Source organism: Equus asinus, chromosome 7, assembly GCF_041296235.1.
Source record: "Equus asinus isolate D_3611 breed Donkey chromosome 7, EquAss-T2T_v2, whole genome shotgun sequence".
NCBI classification, from domain to species: Eukaryota; Metazoa; Chordata; class Mammalia; order Perissodactyla; family Equidae; genus Equus; species Equus asinus.
In genome coordinates, this window is record NC_091796.1 from 67638623 (window position 1) to 67662682 (window position 24060).

Consider the following 24060-nt stretch of genomic DNA (forward strand, 5'->3'; position numbering starts at 1 on the left):
TAGTTATTGATTTTTTTTTTGAGGAACTGCTCCATCCCGGCAGCTGGGCCACGTGTTTTCATACGTTACATTGGGTGCTCAGCAGCAGATTCAGGTTGAGGCTGAGTTGAGAGTACGGTCGAGAACTGGGATTTGCGTCTCACCACCCGTTCCCTGGGAAGATGGGACTCTGTTAGACTGAAACCAACGTGCCCTCCACCCCGCGCCTCCCACTTCCAGGTTGGAGAGGAACTTAACGAGGTCAAGCCAACCATGAGATTTGGGGTGCCTTTTTGGGAAAGTTAATGGAAGAGCGCCAACATAGACTGGGTCCTCTTGTCTCGTAGCAAGATTGTCTTTTGCACAAAAGTTTTTAAAAATGCTTTTGGCAGGATGGGGATATGAGAAAGTACTATGCTGGTGTTTTGTTAAATAACAAAAAATGGTTTTCAATTCCTGAAGAGAAAAGGAAAATCATTTCCTATTGACTACTAAAATCCGTGCTTTCTTCTGCGGCCGGCAGACTTTCGTGTTTCCAGGAGCTGGACCGAGCGGGTGGCTGGACGGTAGGGTCATTGTAAAGCCCTGCAATTCACCCCATTTTGGCTAGCTACCGTTTCACAGCGCTAATGCCCCCTTGAATCTGTTAACACTTTTTTTTTCTGAAAACTTTCTTAGTGGATGTGAAGGAAAAAGAGGAGGGGGATAAAGGCAACTGTCAAATTGATTAAGTGAACGCTCATTAGAGAGAGTAACAAGGGGTAGAATCTGCATATGCATTGCAGAAATGTGTCTGATCTGGCTAAGTTGTAAAAAAGACAAAAAGGCCTGAAAACCTGCCTGGCTGGAAGCACTTGAGGGAGACGTGGGGGAGGGGAAGTTCCCCAGTCGTAGCTGTCCTTTACGAACACACGCTAGACCCGCCACGCTCTGCAACACATCGGTACATATTGGAACTTTGGTTTTTAGAAATTTGCAGTACAAATATAAAAAAATTAACCTGACTATTCCTAGAACACAGTAGCCACTTCCGTAATTTCTTTACATGTAAGTTTTGTTTCCTCCTGTTTTTCTTCTACTCCTCTCTTACGAGACCCTCCCCCACAACACAGAACAATGCCAGGGCCCGGGAGAACCTAAAGCTGCTGGTTTTGTGTCACTGTGGCAGAAATTTTGTTTCTGTGCAGTGTAGAACAGATTTTTTTCTTCCTCAGTTTTAAAAGATAAACAGCTCCGGAGTTGACTATTTTTGTTTATTTTTGTGGTTTTGGAGGTGGGTGGGGTCATCCTTACCAAAGGTCTCCTAGCTTATTGGCCTGAACAAAAATCCAGATTGCGGGTACCAACATTGATTTTGGAGCAGATGAAGTTCCTCTGCTCCCTATAGAATGGTCAGCTTGGTAGTGTAATTCCAGTGGTAACTTAAGTCACACTTTTAAGAGGATAGCGCTGTTTTTACCTGTCTGCCATCTGTGGGAGTGACCTAATATTACAACCATCGGATAACCCTGCTGATTTTTTTTTTTTAAGGAAGATTAGCTCTGAGCTAACATCTGCCGCCTGTCCTCCCCCCCACTTTTTTTTTTTTTTGCCGAGGAAGACTGGCTGTGAACTAAAATCTGTGCCCATCTTCCTCTACTTTATATGTGGGACGCCTGCCACAGCATGGCTTGATAAGCGATATGTAGGTCCATGCCCAGGATCCAAACTGGCAAACCCTGGGCAGCAGAAGCGGAGTGTGCGAACTTAACCGCTATGCCACCTGGCCAGCCCTGATGATGTTTTTGTTAGTATGCCTTTCTATGGACAAACATTTCATAAATAACATCAATTCTGATGGTTCTGTTAATGCTCACTCACATGCATTCCTGTGATTAGCTTTCAAGTTTTCCACTAATGTCTCTTACTCGCTGCCTCCTTTCTTGAAACCCAACCAGTAAATTCCTTACCAAAAGAGATGACCCTATTGACCTTAATCTACAGAGCAAAGATACTTCAGGACTGGGGCCGGTCCAGTGGCACAGCAGTTAAGTGCGCACGTTCCGCTTCAGTGGCCCGGGGTTCACTGGTTCGGATCCTGGGTGCAGACATGGCACCACTTGGCACACCATGCTGTGGTAGGCGTCCCACATATAAAGTAGAGGAAGATGGGCACAGATGTGAGCTCAGGGCCAGTCTTCGTCAGCAAAAAGAGGAGGATTGGCATAAGCCAGCAAAAAGAGGAGGATTGGCATCAGTTTGCTCAGGGCTAATCTTCCTCAAAAAAAAAAAAAAAAGATACTTCAGGACTTAGTCTGAAAGGGTGAGGTAGATGGTGACATCAAGTATGCCTCAATTGACACAAACCTTTATTTTTAAAAAGTTAAAAATAAGGAAAGCACAAGCGTGACATTTCTTAGGATTAGAAAAAAGACAGCATGCATACTTAAGGTGTGGACGAGACTGTCCTGAAGATTTGAAAGGAAATGAACAATCCTAAGGATGGCGTGCTGGAGGATGTCCCTTGAAATATCTGCAGATTGCAACAAGGCGGTTCTTCCCATATGTGGGGTTGTCTGGGCTCTTTTGCACCACTATATGCTTTGGAGATCCTTGTGACTACAAATTTAAGACTTAAATCCTCAGTTCTTCTTTATGTTTTTAAACTACCCTCGTAGGTATGTTTACTTCCTTCTTTTGTCAAGCTTGAACATTTACAGATACCCCAGACTCTAAGGGGAGGCAATATGACATTCCTGCACTTGTAATGGCATTGGTTAATCTAGTTCTGGTGAGAAGTGTCGAACCTCTTGCCTTCCCAAATCATACATTTTAATTCCAAACACACCTCCAAAGGACAGTGACATTGTTTAATTAAAACGAGGGTGCACGTTAATAAGAAAGGATATCATTTTGGTATTTATATATAATTTTATTTTGTTTAAAAAAAATGCACAGAGACCGGTAAGTTCCATAATTGCCCTCCATGGTGAAGGAATAAGTGTGGGAGAGAAGAAAAGCACAGTAAGACACATATGTTAGCAAAACACTCCTTAATACGACACAAGCTGTAGAAAATGCCAATTTGCATTTGGTCCTCTACGTGGCTGACTGCAAGGCATTGAGTCAAAAGTGCACCTTTTAAACTAATTCCTTGGTCAGAAGATAGAGCCACATCTAGAAGCCTCCTCGTTCATATGCTACAATGGTCAAGTAAGAGATTAATAGCAAAGTCTCCTGCTAAAGCAACCAGGAACCTGTTGATTGACAATAAACCTCCAAAAATAAGACACCAGATTGCAAAGGAAAATCAAGTTCCAGGGCAACAAGTGCGTCTGTAATTTATTCCTTCTTTATACGAGGGCAGAAAGCTCCCTTTATCAACGTGTTTTCCAGGCCCTGCTGTGAGCTGTAGGTGTGAGCTTTTCAGCTGATTTATTAATTTTAGTTTCAATCAACGTGTCACCTGCAGACACAAAAATGTAGGCCTCACCACAGAAAATACAATTTAAGAGAAAAAAAAAGAAAGAAAGAAAGAAAGAAGAAGAAAAAACAGGGCTTTAATTCAGAAAACTCTGCCAGGATTTTTTTTCTTTTTTTTTTTTTAGATGAACACTGGAATGCCTATTCTTTGAGATCTAAAATAATTCCTGGCAACATAATTAAAAAAAATCAAAATTAAACATTTTTGTCATACTTCGAAAGTCAGTCTTAGACCTGGGGAAGAGTAACGTGAGGCTGCCAAAACAATCAGTTCCTCTTGTCAGTAGGGGTACATTCTCCCCAAAGAATCGAATGAACAACAAGTCCCCTGGGCAAAATGTGCAAAAAATTCTCAATTAGTTGTCTTTATTTAGTGAGCACTATGGGGTCCTCAACCACACTATAGAATTATGGCAAGAAGGCTGAGCTCTTCACCGGCTTATTAGCATTCCCAGAGGCTTGGAGTGCTGCTGATAGCAGGCTGTTGCCTCCAAGAGCTGTTGGTGGGACCCCTACACTCCCGGGGGCTTTGTCCTTTTGTCCTTCCAAGCCAGCAGGAAGTACTGCCCCATGTCCAGGGCATTCTGGGATACCTTCATTCCATTCACAGTTTGCATAACCGGCAGGGCCCAAGTTTTTGTTATTGACGATTATTGTCACTGTTGCAGGTTTGAAAGAAAAGCAAAAGCGATCTGTCTCCGTCAGTTCTAAATGCAAGTTCGGGAGATAGCTCCTTCCAGATGGACACCCTCGTGGGGCTGGGGAGGCCTTCCATGGCCAAAGCCCCAGAGGAAATCCTGGCCCCGGCTATAATCTGGCTACGTTCTTGTCATCCCAAAATTGTAACGCTAGGCTAGGGAAGAGAATGGGAGTGGGTTAACGAATATTCCAGACTGACTCCTCAGCGTATACATTTTTACAGCACTCCCTTGCCTATTGATCCCGCCCCCCCCAGCCCACCTACCCCTAAATGCCTCCTTCCTAGAAAAAGAAAAGAAAATGAGAGAGACGAAAACAATAAAAAGAAAAAAAAAAAAAACGAACTGGCAGCAAGTATTAGAAATGCCTTTTCTAAAGAAGAGGGTATTTGCTGCTTTAGGGAAAAACGCTATCATTGACTAAATTAACAAGTTGTCTTATCAACTGACATAAGCCTTGGAGTCTAATTAATTTAGTACTGATCAATAGTCCTGAATGAGGCATTGATTTCTGCCTGCTTGACAGGGCTGCTGCTGAAATCACTTTCTCTGGACGCGACACACACAGGCACCCAGAGCTTATGCCTTATCACTGGAAGGTTTTACTTCACTCATCCTACAGGGGCATGAATTTCATGACCCAACTATACAGGAGAAAATGGGATGAAAGGCAACTTTGGAAGTAGGAACGGGTTCACTACAAGTGTGAACAGAGCTTGAGCACTCCCTGCCTGAGTTCTGCTCCCTTAGAAAATGTCGTTTGAGTGACATAAAACATGAAAAAAAGAAAAAAGGAAAAAATGAACTGAAGTGCTTTGCTTTAAAAAGATAGTAAAAGCTTTAACTGCTCGTAAAACATGCAAAGAGGGCTTGGGCTATTCTTCTGTCTCCTATTTTTGGGATGCTGATGATACTTTATTAAAAGTATTCTGACCCAAAGTAATAATAGCAGTAATGCTGTCTGGCCAAGGGCAGAAACAGATGGTGAGCCTCTATAAGAAGGGAAACACGTGCCAGAGCTCCCCCAGATTTGTCTTTACTGCTGGGCTTGGGGGGCTGGGGCTGGGGGTGGGGTAGGGAAGACTTCCCATTTCCAAAAAAAAAAAAATCAATGACAATATATTGAACAATATTGGGATGAAAATAATTTAAGCATTTGACTTTTTAATTTGCATCTGGACTAAGATATTTATTCTCTTACAACATATATCCTAAAAAAGGGCTAAGTTTGAATTGAGGTTTTCACCTCCTCCTATGACACACCCTTGATTACCTTTCAGGTCCCTCCCTGTTTTTGCGGCTATTTGTTTTCATTGTGCCAGCAGCTGCCCGACACTCCTCAAAGTCTGGAGGATTCTCCCCTCAGGACCGGCCACTGGGCAGTTTTTCCCATTGCTTAAATGTTGCTCGAAATAAGAAGTATGGGCAAAACTTCTCAAATATTTTCAAGATGATGGGCAACAAGGTAACTAATGAGTTTGTCTGTCTTGGAATGATTTTCTACTCAATAAACATCGCCAAAAAACAAAGAAGAAAAGAAAAGAAAGAGGCTGACTGAAGACACATGTGATTGCCTTTTTTACAGGGTTGGAGAAACTACCCAAATGATCAAAACACGAAAAGGAATTCATATTCTTTCCTGTGCATTTATTTAATATAATTTGGCTTTTTGAAACTTTCAATTATATGTGTGTGTGTGTGTGTGTGTATATATATATATATATATATATATTTTTTTTTTTTTTTTTTAAGTCCCAGAAAAGTCCTCCCGTTAATCTCTTTGCGGCCTCCATGAGTTTCCACAGCAGTTTACAAAAGGTCTTTACTGAGGAAAGGATTGGACAAACTTTCCTTATATGTGTGGCCCACACCATTAATTGCCCCATCTCCTTTAGCAAGGCCTTATTCCTATGTAAATACCCTTGCATAATGTTACAGGCTATTGTTAGGCCAGCGCCAGTCAGTCGCCACTTATATGCATTTTTATTTCAATCCGCTGCTCAGAGAATGAAAAGATGTCTGGACTTAAGCTGTTTACCAACTGGGCCGAAGCTGCAGAGCGGCAAAACTAAGAAAGCCCCAAGCAACGGCAGGAACAAGCTTTCACAATGCGAGCAGCCATTTTCAGCTGAGTTATTAACCTACCCTGAAACTCTTCTAAGCTATGCCTTTTTTAAAGAACAAATGTGCTGAATCAAACATGAATGAGCCAGAACTATTAAGAGAGAAATCCTCTAAAGAACTGTTGAACACAACATAGGTTTGTAATCATTTTGTCTCAGTTGCCTGCTACCGCCATTATCAAGGATGATAATGCTGGCTCAGTTGTGGATCGGCTCGTAGTCAAACAATAGTGCAGTATGGTAAAAACACACATGTAAGCAACACGCACCCAGACTCAGAAAGCAGTGTGCAAGAGACGAGAAGACAAACTTAACAGCTCACCACCAGCCTTATGTTAACTTGGTCACTGAAACACAGTCATCTTTAGTGGGAACACTCGAAAACTGCTTCCGAAGCCGAGTCTTTCCCTCAACCCTATATAACCTCATATGTGCTCAAACTGAAAAAATAAAACCATTTTTACTTTATAGTTGTAAAGATCAGCTGGAATGAGACACCATGAAAATAAAGGAGCAAAATTCTACCAAAGGGAGCTGGCTTTTTCTCTGCAAAATGTGCTGCAGGCAAGGAACATCGTACTTATTTAATGGCACCACTATCTGAGTAGTGTGGTATTAGCCTAAAGAAACCCTTCACTATTTGCATGCTTATTAGAATCCAATGAGTGCTTAATAAGTGCATATATATGACAGAGGAAACATCTCATTGCAGTTACTGCTGCAGGAAAGACACACACACGCACACACACGCTGAGGAAAGCGGTCTTGAGTTAATTACCATCACAATGCAATCAAGTACAGCAGTCGTAGCTGAAAACCGTTTCTATTAAAGCCGCTAGACTCAACCTTGCCTCTGCAGGTCAGCCGCGGCACTGATAACCTTTCCAGCAGACAAATACATGTAACATTGCCTCATCTAATTAAAAGCTCAGGGAGGTGTAGAAAAATACCAGCACATTGAATCCAAGCAAATGAGTGTGCCTTCGGTTGATGAAGCTACCATATGCTGCCGTTGTTTACTCTGGAAGGAAACTGAGTCACTTAACATTTCAATAGGTTAATCAATTGACAATTAAATGGAGAAATTGGTTAACTCTGAAAACAATTAACATGACACTCCATTAAGTACACTTTCTAATTGCCGCAGCTGTGAGTGGAAATTAACGTGCATGTTAAAGCATCTAACTGGGGAGGCACTGTTTTTTGTGTTTGAGAAAACGGAATTAGCTGAAAACTCGGGTTTTATTTTTATAGATTAGACAGTAGGAATTCTACCATCAACTGCAGTTTTAGCAGAGGGGAGCTATGTATATTTTTTTCATTCTTTTAAGGGCTCACTTCAAGTTGTTGAAATATTTAATTTGCAATCATTAATTGAAATAGCCCAAACCCTCCTACCAAATTACGGGTTGGTGAAGAAAATGGAAAATCTCTCCCTTTGCCCATTTTGTGGACAGAATTACTTTGCAGGGTCAGGTGTATTTCAAGATTTCCTTTGTAATTAAAAAATGCAATGCGCAAGTCAAAGTCAGAATTTTTGCTCAACATTTTTGTGAATGGTTTCTGATTGTTGGCCTGCGTCCCTAACTTCACTGTAAAATGCTAACAATAGTGTTTGTTAGCAACAATTTTAAGTCGGAAGGCCCCGAGTTTGGATTTTTACAGACTGTTGCACGTGTCTGCTACAGGCAGTTATTAAGATGAAGAATATTCATTTACAAAAGAGGTAATGATTTAAGTAAGTCATAAATGTTTTGATATATATTAAGTGCTAAATAAATATTTTTCGAATGAATGAATATCTTTAAAATGATACAATCTTCCTCCCCCTCCACTCCTTTTGGTAGCTTTACTATCTCTGGAAACACAAAAATGAGCAGGAAAATTCCTGCTTTGAGGGGCTGATGGGCTGCAGCTGAGCAAGGGAGTCGCATTTAAGAAGAGAGTGAAGGACGGAGCTGGTGCAGGAGAGGAAGGCTAGGAAGACGAAGTTTTCTGGTTGGGGCGCTGGTTAGATGGTGAGGTACTTAATCAAAATAGAAATAAAGAAGAGAGAACACAGGTTGAGGGTAGAGTAGGGATAATAGATAATGACTTGAATTGAGGACACGTTGAGTCTGAAGTGTTTAGTTAGGATATCCACCTGCAGGTGTCAGCTAGACAGTTTTATATATGTGTCTGAAAGTTGTGGACTAGCGATATTTAGGAGTTGTCAGAATGCAAATGATTGGTGCTAACATGGAGGTGGGTAGATTTCCTATGGAGGACGTAGAAGAAGAGAAGAGGGTTGAAGACAAGACCTTGGGTAATACCAGCACGATGGGGTGGATAGAGGGAAGAATCAGCAAAGGAGGTGAAAAGAACAAGTAAGAGGAAAAGAGGATGAACGAGGAGAGAGTGGTCATGGGATCGAGGGAGGAGGGCATGAGTAACACTAGTAAGACAAGGGCAGTCTGGAAACACTGGTGCCTTAGTGACGGCTGTTGGTTGGCATGCAGAACTCAGTCCCCCTGGGTGAGAAGTTACCGAGAGGTGAGGAAGGAGAGATGTTGACTGGGCTACTTTTAGAAGCTTGGTCGTGAGGAACAGAGAGAGCGCAGTGGCTAGAGGACTGGAGGATGTGAGGGCAGTTTGTTTACGTCTGAGTTTGGAAATGGCTGTGGATAGGGCTACATTTGAATGATCCAGAACGGGAAGATGAGGAGATTCTGGATTGCTGGCTTCTTTGTGTGTCTGTGTGTGTATTTTTTTAGTCTGGGGGATTCAACAAGAAAAAATGGTCTCGGGGGCCGGCCCCGTGGCCGAGTGGTTAAGTTTGCACACTCCGCTTCGGTGGCCCAGGGTTTCGCCGGTTCGGATTCTGGGCACAGACATGGCACTGCTCACCAGGCCATACTGAGGCAGTGTCCCACATGCCACAACTAGAAGGACCCAAGACTAAAATATACAACTATGTAGGAGGGGGCTTTAGGACAAAAAAGAAAAATAAAATCTTAAAAAAAAAGAAAAAATGGTCTGTAATGGCTGCTGAGAGAACTAGAAGTGGAATGTGACTGAAGATGGATAAAAAGGATTACCATCGAAAGGTTAGCTGGAATTGGAAACAATATCCTTGTGGTCACACTCACCCGCATTGCAATGGGATTTTCTCTAAGAGGACTCCTTCAGTTATATATTTATTTGTTCATTCAACAAATATTAATGAATGCTTGTCATGTGCCAGGTACTATTTTAGGCCCCTAGGCCACAGTGATGAATAAGACAGACAAGGTCTCCGCTCTCAAGGAACTAGAGAGTTCCTGGAAAGGATCCTATGTTAAATGTGGTAGCTTCATTCCTAAGAGGTGGCATTTGAGCCATTTTTGAAGGATGGGAAAGACCCAGCCATCAGGGATCTGGTGAAAGAACATTCTAGGAGTTAGGAGAATGGAGGGTCCCTTGTGGTTGAAGAAGAGCTGTCCATATGACCAACTGTTTCCTACTCCATCAGGTCTCACGGTTGTAACCCCCGTGTAAAATGCATTATAGGCTACTTGAATTTGTCTTTTGTTATTCATGTTTATATGTAACCCTTCAGGACAATGTTGGTTATAGAGCAGACACTTAAAACACTCTTTTTTTCTCCTTAAATCAGTGAGCAAAATGAGCTTTGTGAGATACAAATTTGGTAGTTAGGGCTTTTTGTTAGTTTGCTCTTAGAATCTTCAGTTAAGAAACTCATGCTGTGGCACAAAGGCTAGTTGTCCTATGAGATCCCTTTCTTCTATGGTAATAGCCGCAGATTTTAATCTGGACACAAGACCATGCAGGAAAAAAAATTCCCAGTCTCCGTTACAGCTATACGTGCCTATATGACTAGGTTGCGGACAATGGGATATGAAGGGAAGGATGTGTGCAACTTCTAAGAAGTGATATTAAAGAAAGACAGTACCCCTTCTCTCCCTCCTCCCACTGCTTTCCTCTGTCCAGTTGCTTAGGAGGTAGATGTGATGGCTGAGTTGTCATATTGGACTATGGAGACAAATCTGCACTTGAGAGCCGGCAGAGTGGAAAATGAAACTAATCTAGGTTGCAAATGACCAAGGAACTGCCACACCAGCCTTGAATTGCTTGCACCTTGACTTTTACGTGAAAAGAAACAAACTTGTGTCTTGTATAAGGCATAGTCACAACACAGACAGCTCATTATCCTAACCGTCCAATCCTATCCTTTCCTGTCCTACGCTAGCTTATCCTATCCTGTCCTAACCTATGTTCAAATACATACATAGCCAATGTCTATTCAACAACCATTGTTTTTTAATTTTAAAAATTTATTTAGATTGTTTAAACAGTTTTGTTGAGCTATCACTGACACGTAAAAATTGTATATATTTAAAGTGTACAACTTGATGTTTTGATAAACATATACATTGTGAAAAGATCACCACCATCAAGCTAATTAACATATACATCACCTCTACATGGTATCACTTTGTGTGTGTGTGTTTGTGTGTGTGTGATGATGCAACTATTGTTTTCTGAGTTGTTAGATTGTGTGACAAATTTCCTTGACGTATTTTAGGAATAAACTGGTTCTGAGTGATCAGGTAAATGTCAACTGCGTGTAAATCCCAACACAATAACTGTCATTCTATGAAACAAATTTCTATTTCCCTATGGATGACCATAATAAGCCACTTTTACTGTATACGTACATATTGCTATGGGGTATCTGTGCCCATTTTCCTTATCATCGTTGATATATTGTCCATGTAAACATGAGAAAATTCATGCCTTGATTAACTTTTCTTGTGGGATTGAGTCATCAAAAAGATGAATTTTGCTATATTTTCACGTTAACAAGCATTGAGAAGAAGGGATAAGATTTTAGTTGTTCTGTTTTTGTAGCAATATCCATTGACTCCAGGCATCTTGGACCTAATTTATGAACCTCCCTGGAATTGCCTGGCCTATATACCTCCTGGGCCCTCCTGTGCCTGCTCAATATGAAACCTGGCCACCACCATTGTCACTGCCATTGCCTCATCTTCTAAAACTGTCACAGCTTCTAAAACTCTTCAGTTCTTGCCTAGCCTCCCCAACACCTGGTCCAGAGAGAACAATAGCAGCTCCAGCACCCAGATCTGACCCTACTGCACCCACAGAGGCTCTGACTTCTTCTACCACTTTTGGACCCAGATGCATCACCACATCTTGGGGTATGGGATTTGGCTTCTCCAGCAGATGGCCATTGGATCTGGGTAACACATATAAGGATTCTATTGGTCCCATAGGGCCAACTTCAATCAATGAGAGCTAGGGAGTAGCAGGGAGTTCCATGTTCCTGCCTGGAAGATGTCCTCCTTCACTAAGCGACTGCCTGGGTTTTCTTATGATGCTGTGGTCAACTCACAGTGGGTCGTGTTTTTATCTGCTTTTCTTTCTTCTCTTCCCCACCTCTTCCTTTCCCTCACTTTTGATACCCTGGGATTATACCTCCCAGGAAAGCCTTAGATTATGACATTTGCCTTAGGGCTGTTCCTAGGGAACTGGTATACCAGAAATGTGATGGAGATGGTAATGAATGGTAGCATCATCACTGAGATTTCAGCCTATCCTTTCAAAAGAGAAAAGGGCATATGAAGAAAAGGAGACTATGGTAAGGCCCACTGCTAGCCCATGTAAACTATTGCATGGATCACAAAAATTGACTTTTCTGGGTGTATGTAGTTCATGGGCACATGGCTTTTTGTACAGAATTGGCGCTGGATTTGAGGCCCCACTTGTCGCCTCAGCTGGATGCCCTTGTGTAATGAACAGCTCATACAAACAGAAATATAACTGAGTCTAGTAGAAGTATTATTCAACTTATAAGGTAGTAAATTCAGAGAACTTAGTTTTTTAAAGCACTTCCAATAGTGCTCTGTTGCTGTGGTTATGTCTAATTCTAAAGAAAAAATAAATTTCACACTTACTGTTTACGGTCCCTGATTACATGATAGCTTATCTTGCTTAGGAAAGAGATTAAATAGGTGTTTTCCTTAGTAGATAGTAGAAGAGAGTTGAGTTGGGCTGAGTTACAGCTAACCAAGTCAATTCACATGTAAAATTGGTGTTTAAAATATGCCGGGCATCATCCTACATGTGGAGCTACAATGAGGCATCAGCACAATTATGCATATGTTTTTAGCATCCTTTAATAGCATCCTCTAGTTAGCATCCTCTAAGAAGGATGAAGAGCAGAGAAAATGGATGATTTCATTTATCCAGGACTGGAAATGCCTTCCTCCTTTTCTTTAGCTTCTTAAATCTTACCTATCACACACTCTACAGCACTCGGATCTTCCATATTGCGTACCCCTCAACTTTCCACGACCACTCCACAGAAGCACTTAGATTTCCTGCTTCCTCATTTTTGACACATCAAAATCCCAAAGAAATGGAAGAACAGTAGCTATCCCCTTCAATTTATCTGTTTTGGACAAACTCGCATTTCCAAATCTTGGAATACTCAGAGTCTTGAAGATGGCAGATGGGGCTCCAGATACCCAGTGGAATGGTAGAGGAGAAGAAAGAGACGGGGAGAAAGAAAAGCCCAGCACCTGTCCTCAGGTGGAGCTGGCCAGACCAGCTGGAGACCTCCTCACTACATATCCTATAATAGAAAGACCGCCTCAGGCTCCCTCAGTTCAGCAAACATTTATTCATTACTTACAATGCACCAGACCAGGTGCTACTGCAAAAATGAATAAGAATTTCTGCGTTTGATGAGTTTATGGTCTAGTAGGAAAGTAGAAAACATGAACAGATAATTTCAATCTAATGAAATAACTCCTACGATAAAAGGATGTAGCGTGTGCTATAGGAGCCCGGGCAGGGATGGTTCATCCCACCTTGGGGCTTATGGAGGAGAAGACCAGTAAGTTGGGTCTTTTGAGCCTGTCCTTCAGAGACTGTGTACAACCTGGCTCTCTATATAATCAACCTCTTTAGCTTCATCCCTTGTCGGGCTCCACCTAGCCCTCCTGATTTCCTTTGCAATAATGCACACTCGACTTCCACTCATTTGCAAACACTGCATATTTATAGTGGGCTAGACTTTCAGTCTGGGTGCTCTTCTCCTATTTACAAATCTGGAAAACCTCTGTTCACCCTTTAACACCCATCTCAAAAGTCACTTTTGTGAAGCTTTTTCTGAAACTCCGAGGCAGAGTTGCCTCCTTTCTGCTCCTAGCTTAGCATTTATACTTCTATATTTACTGTGATGTACTTCTAAGATAATATTTACCATAGTTTTTCTGTGTGCATGTCTGTTTTCCCCATTAGACTGTGAGCTCTTAGGGTAGAGGTCATTCATCTTTGTTTCTCCAGGGACTAGCATTGCGAATGGCCCTTAGCTCTGTAACTTATGGTTGATGGATGAATGGTTATGTATAACGTACTATGGAAACACTGACGACGGAGTCATCTACTATGCTGTTTGCATTGAATAAAACATTTGAGGCATAATGTTAACATGGCAAATGTGAGGTGTGATGCATGAGATTTGAAGTGGCCCAGGACAGAGCCTGACTTAGAAGATGGCTGCCAGGATCTCAAATCTGTTGGGTTCGTTTGGCCACCACCTCAATGTGAGTCATAAATTGCTTAGTGCTTTATAGATGATTAAACTGAGTCAGGGAGAATTTGCTTTAGTTAAGATTTTATTTAGGTTAATTCTTCATTTGTTAATTCATCAGGTATTTGCTCAGTACCTATGTCACTGAGCACCGGCCTAGGTGCTTGCAGATACAGTGATCAAATCATAATATTTAGGGCAGAAGTTTCCATGAAGAACACACTAGGACAGTGGTTCTCAAAGTGTGCTCCTCAGATCAGCAGTTTCAGCATCGCCTGGGAACTTGTTAGGAATGCACATTCTTGGGCCCCACTCAGACCTCCTGAATCAGAAACTTGGGGGGTGGGGCTAGGGATCTGGTTTAACAAGCCCTCCAGGGGATTCTGATGTTGAGAATCACTGCTGAGTCAAGTCCTATCCCATGCTAGAGAGGCCACCTGTGTCACATAGCTTCCAACTGGTCCTGCAGATCCACCCTTCCAAGAGCTCCCTGCCCTGGGAAATGAACATGTGGGCACGGCATCAGTGGTTCTCGTGCTCCTGACTTCTGGTTGGGCTCAGTCAATGATGAGAAAGGGAGAAGAGTGAGGACAGGGTATTTATAATCCTGGAGTCCTCCCCGCAAGGTTACCCCAGGCTGACTGTGTCCTGCAAGTCAAAACCACTGTTCCTAATAAGCCTTTCTCCTGCACTTTCTCCAGCCTCTGGTACTGACTGCCTCTCCTCCCTGCAGGCAGGCACAGAAAGGGCACTCTGCTGTTTCCAGTCCAAGGTCACTGCGCAGGACTTGAGGCGCCCCTCTCCAACTCCCCTCCACCCTCAGAGGGAAGGATAAATAGTCCCTTTGTAAATAAATTCTCTACCAATTATCTTAAGTGTCTTTTCTATTTTCTATCAGAACCCCAAATGACACACCATTTAATTCCACCATTCGATTCAGGTCTTACCATCTCATATCTGGTCTTCTGCAGTCCAGGACCCACTTTTCCATTGGGCACAGTAGGCATGTGCCCAAGGCCATGCTACTTTTAGGGGCCTATGAAAATGTTTCAATTTCTTATAAAATTAGAAGGAAAAAAATGGATATAACCCAGCCTGGATTATATTTGTCCTTATATTGATGCAGTTGTAAAATAGAATTTTGAACATTTTTCTTTTTTTAGTGGAAGCATAGTGCAACCAAGACAAAAGTGCCTAGGACTCACGAATGTCATAATGTGGCCCTGTTGCAATCTCTTGCTAATTGATTTTCTTACCTTCATATTATCCACCCCCCTAACTCCTCTATTCCACCCACAAAACAACATACACACGTACAGACACACACATATATATTTGCCCCTCCATGTTCACTCTCCACTTTTCTCTACTTTCTCCTTTCTGTGCCTGGGAGGGATGCTAAGGCTGACCTCTACGGACTGTGTCATCCAGGGTTCTTTGCTGGGGGGGCTTCTCTTTGGGACAGTCAATGGGAGGCATCAGCAAGAGTCAAAGGGCCAAAGGAGGGAGAGGTCAAGGTATTTACGCTCCTGGCACCCGCCCTGCGTGCTGCCCATTGGTAGCAGTGGCTGCCCTGCCGCGCAGAGGCCGCAGTGTGGGCCGGGGAGCCCCTCCTCCCCTAAAGCTCTTGCCGGGTTTCCATAAGCACTCCCCTCTCTGTTCTCTCAGCTCTAGGGTGGCTCTGGCTCTTGACTGGCGCCAGCCCAGCGGCTCCTCACCGTCCTTTTCGGTTTCCCTTAACCCTTTGTTAATAGCCTTTGTGAATAGTGTCTTCACTAACGTGCATACAGACCTAATTTTAACTGAGAGTAGAGAACTACAGCGGTTTTTGATTTGTTCATTTGACACAACACGACAAAACATTTCCCGAGATTTCTGGAAAGTCTGATGACGACCATTTCATGGCAACAAAATAAACATTCTCAATGTGTGCATGTTTACTGCATAAGGATTCTTACTGCATTTCTGTTCTTTTTCTTTAGATGTCTCATGCTGTCTCGTAGCCACATTTCTACCCCTTCCTCTCAATTCTCCTGTAGGCAAATAGTTTTACTCGCTCGACTTTGGATGTATTTACACTCAACTGTCAACAAATGTTTGTCAAAACTATTCTCTCCACTTGAAATACTGTCTTCTCAGTTTTTCAAATGTCAACGTTCCTGTCCACCTAAGTTAAACACGTTATTCTCTCTTGGAACTTCCTTTTGAACTAAACTAGTCAAATTATTTGATAATTAGTGATTTTTATTGTTTTGAAATGTCATTTAAATCTTTTAGCTTATTTAACCTTAAATGTATTACTATCTTTTCTGTCCCAACTTGGTGATTAATTTCTTGACAACAGGAATTATTTTCTTATGTCACTCTATGTCTCCTGTAGGGACTTCTTTCATATAGTAATTGCTTAATAAATAAATTGATTTAAAAAATGTTGGAGTCCCATATATAAAAGATTGACTTTCAAAATCCCAGAGAGGTTTAAGTCTGATTAAAGTTAAGTTTTCTGTCCATTTCTATGACGCCAGCTGTGACTTCTTCACATGATGCTCAGATTTCCAATATTGTTTGGGGATGTTATTGTTCTTAAGTGTTGCTAGGAGGGAAATGCTTTAAAAGTGTTTACATCTCTCTAAGCCAAGGTGGAGCACATGCATGAGAAAGAAGCACCTCAGCAGTGTGGGTTTGGAAGGAAGAGTCCTGGCAGGAAGCTTCTGATTGCTAATGCTAGAGCTCCTGAGTCATTCAGTAACATATCGTTCTGGTTTATTTTCATCATAGCATATATCACCTCCAAATATATTTCTCATTTATTTTATTATTTGCAATAAAAATAAAACCTTCCGTACCCAACTAAGATATGTGCTACACGAGAATGAAGACCTTTCTGTTCTTGTATTCTGTATTGTATTCTCTGCCCTGGAATATGTCTGGAATAGAGTAGACACTCAATAAACGTTTGTTGAATAAATGAATGAGTGAACATTTATTAGGATTTTACGATTTTCCAGATGGCACTGTAAGTGCTTTGTGTGACTTTACTCATTGAAGCCTCACAACATCCTATTTAGGTACTACCCCCTTTTACAGAGGAGGAAACTGAGGCTCAGAGAAGTTAAAGGACTTCCAAGGTCACATATCTAGTAACTTGGGGAGGTGGGACTCAAATCCAGGCAGTCTAGTCTGGAGACCACAGCCTTAGCTACTATGTTAAATTTTATTCAGTAAAATATTGTGAAATAACAGCAACTATCATTTGCTAGGTGCTTCTAAAATGTATGAACTACTTTCACACGTATTTCCTCCTTTGATAACATTCAATAATCCTGAGGTAATATTATTATTATCCCTACTTTACAGATGGGAAAACTGAGAAATGAAGTGATTTCTCAAAGGTCACAGTGCCATTAAGTGGCAGTTCTGGAAATTAAACTCAGATCCTCTGAGTCCAACCTCCATTTCTCTCCCAGCCCTGTGCTCCTGCCATGCACTGGGCTGCAGCTTAAATATGGCTAAAAACCCCAATTTATGGCTTTAGAAGTACATGAAAAGAAATTCTATTTAGTAGTCACCAATAAAGAATTCTATTTTAATTTTCATCAATTCTGTTTGAGTAATTATTAAGTTGTTATAATAAAAAATTACACATGAATTCTAAATTAGGGGTAACAATCTCTAAGCATTAACCTTGGAAGGATACAACAGCAACAAAATTTTCCCTGGCAGCTTTCACAAAGACTGCACAATCATTTGGTCAAGAATCCTCTATGGTACGTGTTTGTTTCATACATCAGAAGAAATGTACTTGGAGATAATGCTTATCATTATCTTCATCTCCTCCTATCCTCTTAGATACTTAGTCCTAAAACGGGTGATGGCTCCAAGTTGTATTTTCTTGACAAGATAATAAAAATTATAAACATAATCCTGACTATTAGGACTCATTGCATGAATGTAAAGAAAAGAAAGGGATAGCAATAACAGTCACTGACATGGAAGAGATCCGTAGGCTGCATGAGTCCCTCAGGGATGGCAGAGGATGGGATGGAGAGATACTTGGAATAATGCGCTGGAGAATGGTCAACGTCGGTGGCAACAGGGGAAAGGGTGGCAATCAAAGATGGCACAGACTTCGTAAGTTTGAAGTTGTGGGATGATGATGGGGGTGGAATAGGAAGTAGATTAAGCAACGTGTCAACCTTTTCTTCAGGGTGATGGATGAAGAGGCATTCTCCACTGGCGGAAGGCAAACGATGTACTCTCCCGGCACCTTCATGTCGAGGTAAGATCGTGGAGTGACTGTTCCTGGTTAGAGTGGAAAATGCCAAATAATGAGCTCTATAAGAGGAGATCTGAAAAATAGCCAAAATGACTTGCAAATCTTAGGGCACCACAAACTGAATATGAACGTAGAACTATTATCATTAAATAGAAAGCTATTACACCTGGATGTAGGATGGCGTTATTGCTATTGGCCACTCAAAAGTTTTACTTTTCATAAAGCTTTTATAGTTCACTCTGTGCACTGGCCAATTTCACGTTCAGTCTAATCCAAGATTCATTTGAGAGCATGCTAACCTGCCCACCTGCTCCCCTAAGCTACAGAAATTTCTCTCTTTTACGAACATGTCTCGCACTTATTTTCTATACCACTCACTTGGAGTTTATCGTACATGGGCTTTTAATGATCGTTTCATTGTATATGCACACATGTGTGTAGTCTCACCAGTGAGGTGTATAGGTTTAATCTCAGGAAACTGTCTTTATGAGTACCCACCATGTGCTTTTTCCTAGAGCCACAACGCTTACTTTGGGGCCTGACATATTTGTTACTTCTTTGTTAATTGTTGAATAATTATTTTAATTTTGGCTTAGGCTGTTTGCTTCATAGCCAGCAAGTGTTGCAGTGGTTCAATTTATGGAAACTTGTGAGTTGCAATTCATGCCCATCTTCATTTCTTGATGAAATGCAAAGATCCTCTCTTTAAGTGAGAAATTTGATAAAGACTGGATTTTAAGGAAGCATCTCCTCCCCCAAAAGGTAGGCTTCCTTTTGAGGAGATCCCCTTAGATAGCTGCCTAGGATGCTAAGGCAAACCTTTGTATATACAAATTTGGGTCAATGTGTTGACAGGATGTCAGATTTGTGTAGCTAATGGAGCTTCAACATGAATATTGAGCTTTATGCCACTCCATTGATGCCCAAATGACCCCGTAGGTGCCTATTTGTGCCTGAGGCTACTGGGGTAGAAAATAGAAGCCCTTCTTGTGAAAACCTGACCAAGGTCCACAACCTACCCTTGACCAGTAGTAACTGGTTTTCAGTAACAGCTGAAAAGTAAATTCAAAGATACCTGAATGGAAAAGCATTGATGCCTTTCCATCAAATAGTCTATAATTTCATGTTGCTGTTATTCTGCCTCATAGACTTATCTGTGAGTGTTTCTGGAATCTTAACCATGGATCAACCAAGAGTTGAGTAATAAAGAACTAATCTGGTCAGCTGATTTGGAGGGACCACGTCTTTGTATTACAAAAGATCTCAAATATTATTTAGTTAACTGAAACGTATAAATCTCAGTGGGGACGATGGGAAATGTGACTTTTTCTTTTATAAAAGTACTCTTAGAAACTATATTTCAGGGCCGAGGAAGTTTTATTTGACATTGAACATGGTAAACAGCAGACAACTTTTATATTCTTTGAGAGATGGAAGTCTGAACAGCATTTATCATAAGCCTTCATTTTAACTTCTGAATGTTCTATTATTGTGTTACCTGGTGCTTCCACTGAGCATTTTCTCATATGTATACAACAATGATAATTGATGCTATAATTGCTCACAAGGATAATTTTGAATCATTGAAAGAGGCTTTTCATTAAAAGATTGAGTTGTTCAAAGTCTTTTATTTGAATTTTGCTTTTAAATATCATTTTATAAGAATTGACAATCTATTAGAAAACCATTAGCTAGATTATTTGTTAAGCAGAAGACCTTATCCTCCAAACATTCAGATAATATAGTTTATTATCTTTCCTTCAGAGAGTGAATAGTGTATTTGATACCTGGAGCAGATCATTTTCTAACACTTCCCTGTCTTGTACAACAAAATTATTTTCCATAAAAATCATAAAATGAAACTAATAATAATAATGTCCAGGGGCCAGCCCAGTGGCATAGTGGTTGAGTTCGCCTGCTCTACTTTACTGGGCTGGGGTTTGCGGGTTCGGATCCCGGGTGTGGACCTAGCATCGCTTGTCAAGGCACGGTGTGGCGGCATCCCACATAGAGTGAAGGAGGATTGGCACAGATGTTAGCTCAGGGCAAATCTTCACATGCACACACAAATGAATAATGTCCAGAAGGAAAATGCAGACACTGAATATTTTTTATTGCCTTTTTTATTTATAGTTGTGCAAGTAAAAGCAAAATTATTATAAATAAAAAAGAGATTACAGTATAAAAATGAAAAGAAATGGGTTGATTGTTTTAAAATGCATTAAGACATTTTTTGAAAAAAGAGGAAATATTGCACCTGCATACTGGTTTGATGCAATAATAAAGATGTTTACCTGAGTCCGTGTGGGTCCAGGACAGTGCACCTGGCAGTTTTCCAAGTTAACTTTCATGTAGAATACAATGTTTATATAGCCTGAGTAATAAAAACTTGCTGAGAAGCATACCCTTACAGTATTACAATTTAACAGTAACCAGAGAAATTGTTTCGCACTTAGACAAAAAGTATTTTTACGGGGAGGAGTATTTTGTCCTGGGTTGTTCAGAATGGTTGGCGTGTGATGACACTGAGAGGCAGGGCGGATTTGGGTTAGTTTTAGCACAAGGTTTCCACTCTCCGGGGGTGGTGCCTCGTGCTTGTACCGTGCCGCTGCTGCCACCCCTCACCTCTTGCTTTGTAAAGTTGTATTTCTATTTTCTACTGGTGTTCTCTCAGAAATAATAAACAAATAAAAGTGTAGCTTTCAGAAATCATTTCTTTTAGCACATTTCTTTTCTCTGCCATGCCTTCTCTCAGTATATCAGAAATCTTATTTTTGTGTAGTATTTCTAGATTATTAATTGTCACTCAGAAAGCTGTATACTGTTTGATGAGAACTAGACCTGTCGATAAATACTGATTTGTATTTAGCATGCATTCGTACATTAACTTAAAAGGAATAATGCCTTTTTAAAATAAGAACAAAGGAGATTAAATAGAAGAAGGTGGAAATATTCCCAACAATGTTTTGTGTGTGCGTTTGTATTTGCCATCCACAGAAACCAACTTATCGTAGCCTATCTCTTTCATGGAGGCACAAAGTAAGAATCCTTCACAAGAGAGCTCTCTTCCTCTCATCTCTTCATCCCAGTAACCAAGAATCCACGGATATTTTTTCAGACACTTGTCAGGCTTTTGTTTTTCTAGCTAGTACCCCAAACAGTGCCCAGGCAGAGTTATACTGTGAATTGAATCTGTTTCTATTTGACGCTATTGTATTTTTCCCCTCTCTAAAATTAATTCCTTTATGGCGTCTGAATGGGATTTTTATCAATTAGCTTTTGCTGGGAAAATCTTTCCCTGTCTAATATAGAATAATGATTTTTTTCATCTGTCAAGGGGGTTATTAATAAATGCCACCAGTGGGGTTAGAACATTCTCTGGTGTTTGCTTTAGGGGAACAAGGGGATTGTCGGAAATCCTGGCCAAACGGAACCATAATTAGAGAGAAAATGCTAGCAATTAGAACTATACATTAGGCTTTAATTTACTACCGTGGAAAAGTCAAGGGTGGCGTTTTTATTCCATTTTTAGGTGCAACCAGATGGATTGCTCATTACAGGATAATTTCCAGCGACCCTCTGCATTTCTCAGGGTAACAAAGCAGCTGAGAGCACTGTGCAGCCAGTGGCTCACATTTTATTGTATTTTTTGTGGGGCTGGAGAGTGGAGAGGGGGGCTGAGCGTTACCAGTTTCCTACACCGTCGTTGACGTTATTGGGAACCTTTTTACAAGTTGAATAGTTTTAGGCCAAGAAAACAGTTTGGGAACACAAACCCATCAATATAATTTACTTTTGTCTGACCTTGCCTAAATATATTATACTGATATGATTTAAGAATCTTCATATTTAAAAAGTCCCCTTTTCAGTGTTTCTACTTTTGATTTTTCCTAATGATCAAAATGAACATTTTAAGTGGCTGTTAAAAAAAAATCTTCTCAAACCAAAGATAATATAGCTCCAGTCTAATTCCTGTAAAGCTTTTGAGGTCACAGAGTGAAACCAGATGGGGGATATACTTCATCATTTTTCTTTTTTATCTCGCAATCAAATGGCATATTCTTGTTAAATGGCCTATCCAGTTTTCTTTTTATAAGATGAATTTTAGACTAAGTTTTTTTGTTTGTTTTTTTTAAGATTGGCCCTGAGCTAACATCTGTTGCCAATTTTTTTTCTTCTTCTTCTCCCCAAAGCTCCCCATACATAGTTGTATATTCTAGTTGTAGGTCCTTCTGGTTCCTCTATGGGGGACGCCACCTCAGCATGGCCTGATGAATGGTGCTAGGTCTGCACCCAGGACCTGAACCAGCGAAACCCTGGGCCACCAAACTGGAGCACACAAACTTAACCACTCAGCCATGGGGCCGATTTTTTTTTTTTTTTTGATGAGGAAGATTGGCCCTGAGCTAACATCTGTTTCCAATCGTCCTCTTTTTTTTTCCTCCCCAAAGCCCCAGTACATAGTTGTACATCCTAGTTGTAGGCCATTCTAGTTCCTCTATGTGGGACGCCACCACAGCATGGCTTGATGAGCTGTGTGTAGGTCCACGCTCAGGATCCAAACCTTCAAAACATGGGCCACCGAAGCAGAGTGCGTGAACCTAACCACTCAGCCAAGGGGCAGGCCCAGGGCCAAGATATTAATGACCATTTAAAATAAGTGTATTTATTTTTAGGTTAACAAGGTTTTCATGGGGAAAATATTTTCTAATTACGTTGTGTTAAAATGAGTCAAAATCAGCCACAGTTTCCTTTGCTTTTGAAAATATAGTTGAATGTAGCTTTATTTTATTTTGTTTTTATTGCGATAAAATATATGTAACATAAAGCTTACCATTTTAACCATTTTTTGGTGCACCTTAATACATTCACACTGCTGCAAATCACCACACCCTTCTTCAGAACTTTTTCATCTTCCCAAACTGAAACTTTGCTTATTAAACAGCAGCGCTCCACTCTCCCTCTCCAGCCCCTGGCAACCACCGTTCTACTTTCTGTCTCTGTGAATCTGACTACTCGAGGTATCTCATGTAAGTGGAATCGTACAATATGTGCCTTTTGTGTCTGGTTTATTTCACTTAGCACAATGTCCTCAAGGTTCATCCATGTTGGAGCATGTGTCAGAATGTCCTTCCTTTTTAAGGCTGAAAAATATCCCATTGTATATATACATATCATAAAGGCACCTTTATTTTAAATCCTTTACATGTATTTCCTAAAGATTTACCTCCTCACTCAAATTTTGTTTGTGTTCTACCATTGGCATGTTGATACCTATAGACAAAGCTATGGTCCCTCCACTGGTGAGGTGGCCCATAGGAAAGGTTGGCGAGTTTTGCCCCATGACAGTTCACTCTAGGCAGTTTGGGCAATGAACAGAGGAAAACATCCAATCTTTCCATAAAAGACCAGTTAGATAGAGAACAACCATCTTAGACTAATTCAAGTCATGACATGGAGAGAAAAGCAGTTAATTCATTTTCTTTTCAGGTAAATATTAAGACAGCATTACTAAAAACATTTGCAGCCATAATTTATTGCAGAATTTTCAATGGTTGAGAAATCAGGCAAATAGCTATCTTAAATTTTCTCTTTAAATTAAGGATCAGAAGAAGGAGAAATATTTCCCCTGTATTCCATATTGTACCAGATTTCAGCCAAAGTTTTCCTGCTTCTTCTGGAAAACATCAACACAAAAATCTCATACTTTCATCAATTCTATAGCAGTGTGACAGAAAGCATTTTTCCTTATAAAAATCCATATTATGTCATCAAAACAAAACATTACTGAACTCTTGATTTTTAAATGTTTAGATGGCAAAAGTTTACTTAAGACTACTCTTCTTAAAGTTAATGTTCAGTTAGAGCATATCACCTTTCCTAGGCTCCCTTACAAGGGAAACTCTTCAGAAAAGGAAGGAG

General features: G+C 40.8%; 1 long non-coding RNA gene across 11 annotated transcripts in view; it reads left to right on the forward strand.

Annotated features, from left to right (window-relative positions):
* The window catches only part of LOC139045691 (uncharacterized), a 222856-nt gene that overhangs the window by 73990 nt on the left and 124806 nt on the right, over window positions 1-24060 (forward strand). For all 11 annotated transcript variants that reach the window (XR_011504607.1, XR_011504600.1, XR_011504599.1 and 8 more), the window contains one exon: window positions 18070-18141. This is a non-coding gene — a long non-coding RNA (uncharacterized lncRNA). The remainder of the gene's footprint in view (window positions 1-18069; window positions 18142-24060) is intronic.